We start from the raw sequence: 6,031 nt of genomic DNA on the forward strand, positions 1-6,031 counted from the left end.
GACACAGAATCCAAAGCAGGCTCCAGGCTCCGAGCTGTCAGCACAGAGCTTGATGCGGGGCTCGAACCCACGAACCGTGAGATCATGACCTGAGCCGAAGTCGGACGCTTAACCAACTGAGCCACCCAGGTGTCCCAAATCCTGGCTAGTTTCTAAGTTCTACTGTGACTTGGTGATTTTTTTTGGTTACAGTGGTTCTGCTTATATAAGCCTTCAAAGTTGTGACTCTTAAAGTAACTGTATTTGCTTTATGTACAGAAATTTAACCAGCATTTTAGTACCTTTCAGTCACTGTAAGGAAGTTACACAGCAGGCCTGGGAACTCCCATCCTTTGAGCTTGCAGGGTTTGCCCGTGGCCGGGGTTTGTGACCTCGGATGATGGCAGGTTTCCCACCACTTCCAGGAACAAATGGCTCAGAGTGCCTAAGTTTCTTGTGTAAACAATGTGGCTCACACTGAACCTGCTATCCTTCTGGAAATCTAGAACTTGGTGTGTGCTTTTGCACATACATATTCTCTCTCCAAAAGACCAAGGGTCTCTGATGAACTTCCCTAGGATTTTTTAAAATGTGTTTGTTTACTTATTTTGAGAGAGCGAGCAAGTGGGGGTAGGACAGAGGGAGGGAGAGAATCCCAAGCAGTCTGTGCTGTCAGCGCAGAGCCCAGTGTGGGGCTTGAACTCCGGAATCGGGAAATCATGACCTGACCGAAATCAAGGGTCAGACGCTTAAGCAACGGAGCCACCCGGGCGTCCCCTAGTGAACTTTGAAAATCACGGTCTTAACTCCTTAACGGAGCTTAAGTTAAATGTGTCCTGTGTGCCTTCCCGGAAGCAGGACCCTTGAAGCTGGTCTCTGACGGCCTCTGGCTTTCTCCATTCCTGGTGCCTCTCCTCGACTGCGTGTGCTGCGATCAATCACAGCCTGCCCCCGAGTATGACAAAATGTGGAGTCCTGTGAGTCTTGCTAGCAAAACACTGAAACAGGATGGTCCTGACGCCCTTAACCATCTGGCCATACAGGCCTGTGCAGATTCTCTTCAAGAGCCACATGCCACACACTGTGTCCCCCGCATAAACAGCTCTGTGTGAGCACTCTGAGAGGGGCCCGAACTAGAAGACACACATATACTGAGGATCTGTAAGGGGGAGAGAAAGGAGAAATGAACAAAATGGCTGCAAGGTGTCTGACGTGGGCAAGAAGGCAGACGACAGTGACCTTCAGGGAGATGTGGGGCACCTCACACACACCACCCCAAGCCCCAACCCCTGCCTCGGCCGTTGTCTACCTCTGCGCCACCTCAACCCCCTTGTCTGTACTCTCCGCACAGTTGCAACAGATTATACAGCCGTTAAAAAGTGAGTGTGGTTTGTCTCCTGAACGGTCACATGAGAAGGTGACTTGCAGACAAACGGTAATGGTCCGCTCTATGGCGCAGTGGTGCACAGACCGGCCTATGGGAGGCGGCGAGGTGCTCAGGGCATGGCTTCTGCAGCCAGCCCACCTGGCTCCAATCCCCAGTCCCGCACTTCCTGATCAACTGTGAAGCCTTGGCAGATGTTTTAACCCTTCTGTGCCTCAGTTTTCTGATCTGCAAAATGGGGAGAACATCACCTACCACGGACCTGTTGCAAAGGCTAAGAGTTGCTGTGTGTCAAACACTGCAAACGATGACTGATACACGGGAACACACCATGTCTGCTTGCCGTCAGGATCATTATGGGTGCATCCTCGTGGTGACGGTCACGGCCGCGTGACACACGCACACCGGCTCAGTAGGTAGGAATACCGACAAGGTGTGGAACGATGACCAGAGAGAAACATTCAACCTGGAGACAAGGACGTGGGGGGAACTCTGTGATCACTGAGAGTAAAATGCCTCGGGGGCGGGGGGTTCACTCACTCAGGGATCCCCTCACAAGCGAGAAAGCAATGGCGACGCACGGATCCTGAGAAGCACAACCGTTTAATAGACGGAAGAAGACAAAGGGCCTCTGAAGAAGGGCAGGCAGTCACAGAAACCAGGAAAGTGCCTTCAAGTCAAAGAGGTGGGCAGCAGTAAAAGGCCCAATAACAGACTGGGGGCGGGGGGAAGCGTGGGAGCACAAGAGGGAACCCTGTGAGACTTGCTTCAGTCAGGTGCCAGTGGTGGAGGCCAGACAGCGGACAGAACTGTTGCACGGGGTGTGTCTGGGAGAGAGGAGAAGGGCGGAGCTCACCGGGCGCGTGGGGCAGGAAGTGGGTGTGGGGGGGGGGGGGGTGAGACTAGAGACTGGAACACAGGCATGGATTAAGAGGATAGAAAGGGATTGGGAGGGAGAAGTTAAAGACCAAGCGGTGAGGGTCTAAATTCGAACAGGTCCTAGACGAGCTGGGGATTGGAGGATGTGTCCAACCACGAAGACCAAGAGTGACCCCTGGAGAGGAGGGACCCCTTCTCCTCTGGGGCTCTATCTAACAAGGTTTACAGAGCTGGGAACTTTTACACACGAATCTTGGAGACTATAACCCTGAATAATCTGCAGATCTTCGGTTTTAAGATCCATTTTTAGAAATATCTGTGGATAACAGGACTTCCATTTCTCTAGATACTTTAGGCTTTTTATTCCAATATCAAGATAAGCCACCAGAGTACCAGGACTTTGGACTACATAGTTTTGCCTGTTTTATTTCTAAGAGTCCTTCTTTGGTATTATAAACTAGGCAAGGAATTAGAAAACGTAAAAAAGGAGCCAGTAGAAATTAAACTGGAAAAACACAAAACAACCCCAAAACCCCAACACCACAAAAGCCAAAGCGATAACTCACTGAGTAAGCTCAACAGGAGATGAGATGAGAGACAAAACAATCAGTGAGCTCAAAGATCAACAGAAATTGATAAATCTAAGTAACAGAGAGAATACAGACTAGATAAACAAAAAAATCCGAGGAACTCATTTAATTCGAGTCCCTGAATGAGATGAGAAAGAGTAGGACTGAAAAACTATTTGAGAACATAATTACTGAATCCTCAGATTTGGCAAAAGACGTAGGTCTTTAAAATGTTAAACAAATACCAAACAGGAAAACTCCAAAAATTCTGCGCCAGGACACATTGTAATCAAACTTACAAATACTATAGATAAAAACACCCTTCACGGAAAGGAAAAACTACAGACAGGGCAACAATGGGTTGAACGGCAGTAAGTAGGTTTCTCATCTGAAACCATGGAGGACACAAAGAGGTATATGTTTTTCTTGTACTAAAAGAACCGTAAACCTCAAATCTTTTATCCCATGAGACCATCCTTCAGGAATGAAGGGGACAGAGAAACACTTTTAGATGAAGGAAACCAAAATCATTTGTCAACAGCACACCTACCCCAGAAGAAAGACTACAGGAACTTTACCAAACAGAAGGCATATGTTAACATAAGGTCTGGAACTTCAAGAAAGGAGAAAGAACAATGGAGATGGAATGAGTAAAAGTAGAGATAAACAGACCACTCTTTTCGTGAGTTTTGTTTAAAAAAATGTTTGACAGCTGAGGCACAAATTACAACATCCAACATAGTGCTTGGTGTAAGAAGGGAAATACCTAATTAGATTTAAAATGGAAAATGCAAAGGAACCTAATGGAATTAAGGTTTGTATACATCAACGTTTATTTATTTTTTTGGGACAGAGAGAGACAGAGCATGAACGGGGGAGGGGCAGAGAGAGAGGGAGACACAGAATCGGAAACAGGCTCCAGGCTCTGAGCCATCAGCCCAGAGCCTGACGCGGGGCTCGAACTCACGGACCGCGAGATCGTGACCTGGCTGAAGTCGGACGCTTAACCGACTGCGCCACCCAGGCGCCCCAAGGTTTGTATACATCAAAGTGCTTAAAATGCTGATAATATCAGACTGATAAGTTATGTATATACAATGCCTACAGTACAAAAATTAAGACAACACTCAAAACATCATAGGTGTATCAAATGGAATTCTAAAAATTGTTGGGAGTAACCCACAGGAATGCAAAACAACACAAAACAGAACAAGAAAATAACAAAAACAACCAGAAAATGAGAAACAATGTGAAGGGAACACAGCAAAAAATTAAAAAATGGAACACTTAAGCCCTAACACACCAGTAATTACTTTCAATTTAAGTGATGTGACTCTACCAATTAAAAGACAGAAAGTAGAAGGGATAAAAAAGCATGACCTAACTATATGCTGTTATAAGAAACTTCTTTCAAATGTAGTGACACAGATAAGGTTCAAAATAAAACTATGGAAAAATATAAACCATGCAAACATTAATCAAAACATGCAATAGGGAGGAACGCCTGGTGGGCTCAGTTGTCTGACTTCGGCTCAGGTCATGATCTCAAGGTTCGTGAGTTCCCTGTGTTGGCCTCTCCGCTGTCAGTGCAGAGCCTGCCTGGGATCCTCTGTCTTCTTTCTGCCCCTTCCCCACTCTCTCTTAAAAATAAACATTAAAAAAAAACATGCAGTAGGGACTATATTAATATTACTGAAGTATGCTTCAAAGTCAAGAAAATGAACATGGGCAAAAAGGGACATTAAATAATTAAAGGGTCAATAACCAAGATAACATATCTATACTAAATGTGAATGCACCAAACAAAAGAGCTTTAAAATACCTGAAGCAGAAAATAATAGAATTTAAAGATGAACAGACAATAATGCTTCAGGACTTCACCATCCTCTCTGTGCAATTGACAGAAACACTAAACAGAAGGTCAGTAAGGATACAGAAAATTTGAATACTACTACCAACCAAGAGGATTGTGCAGGCATTCACAGAAATTCCACCCAATGACAGAACACATTCTTTTCAAGCGGCCTTTTAGAACATTCAAGAAGACAGACTGGGTCATAAACACACAATACATTTAAACAGGCCAAATGTGAAACAAACTAGAAATCCAGTAACAAAAGATAAAGAAAATACTCTACTAGAAAACTAAACAATAATCCATGAACCTAGTAGTCTCTTAAGGAGCTGAAGAAACTGGAATTAAAATTAGCTGCGGTGGGGGATGCCTGGGCAGCTCAGTTAAGCATCCAACTCTTGATTTCAGCTCAGGTCATAATCTCATGGTTGGTGAGTTCCAGCCCCACATCGGGCTCTGCACTGACAGCAGAATTGGAATGCTCTCTCTCTCCCCCTCTCTCTCTGCCCCTCTCCTGGGCACACATATGCGCGTTCTCTCTCTTCCTCACACAAAATAAATAAATAAACTAAAAAAAAAAAACACTTGTGGGATGAAGCTGTCACAATGCTATAAGGGAACTTTATAGTACTAAGTGCTTAAATCAGAAAAGAAATGAGGAGCAAAAGACAACCAAAGCAAGTAGAAGAAAGGATATAATAAAGATCAGAACAGATGTTAGTGAAATTATATAAACAATAGAAACAAATGAAATTAAGTGATGGTTCTTCCAAACGATCAATAAAACTGATAAATACCTAAGAAGACGGACAAAGATAGAGAGAGTGGACCTATTTCCAAAATCAGGTATCAAATGGGGCAGAAGTATAGATCTTGCTGCCATTAAAATGGTAATAAGGAAATACTACAAGTCTACAAGTTAGAAAATTTAGATAAAACGGAACAATTCCTTGAAAATGCCAATCTTAAAACTATCCGATGTATCCAATATAAAAATTATTCTGAATTCAAGAAATTAGAGGAAAATTTCCTCCACAAAATATAATCAAATGGAATGTTTCAATACATAATATGTAAAAAAAAATTATACTCCACAACCAAGTGGGATTTATTCCAAGGATGCAAGACTGGTTCAATATTCAAAACTAATCAGTTAATACACAATATATCCATAAACTATAAAAGAAAAATCAGATAATCACATCAATTGATGGAGGCAAAGCATTTGGCAAAATCCAACGCTTACTCATAATTAAAAAAAAAACAAAACTCAGTAAATTAGGAATAGATGGAAATTTTCTAAACTTGATAAGAAAACTCCAAAAAGAACTTTTAACATTGTATTTGATGAAAAACTGAAAGTTT

The sequence above is a fragment of the Leopardus geoffroyi genome, chromosome E2, assembly GCF_018350155.1.
Source record: "Leopardus geoffroyi isolate Oge1 chromosome E2, O.geoffroyi_Oge1_pat1.0, whole genome shotgun sequence".
NCBI lineage: Eukaryota > Metazoa > Chordata > Mammalia > Carnivora > Felidae > Leopardus > Leopardus geoffroyi.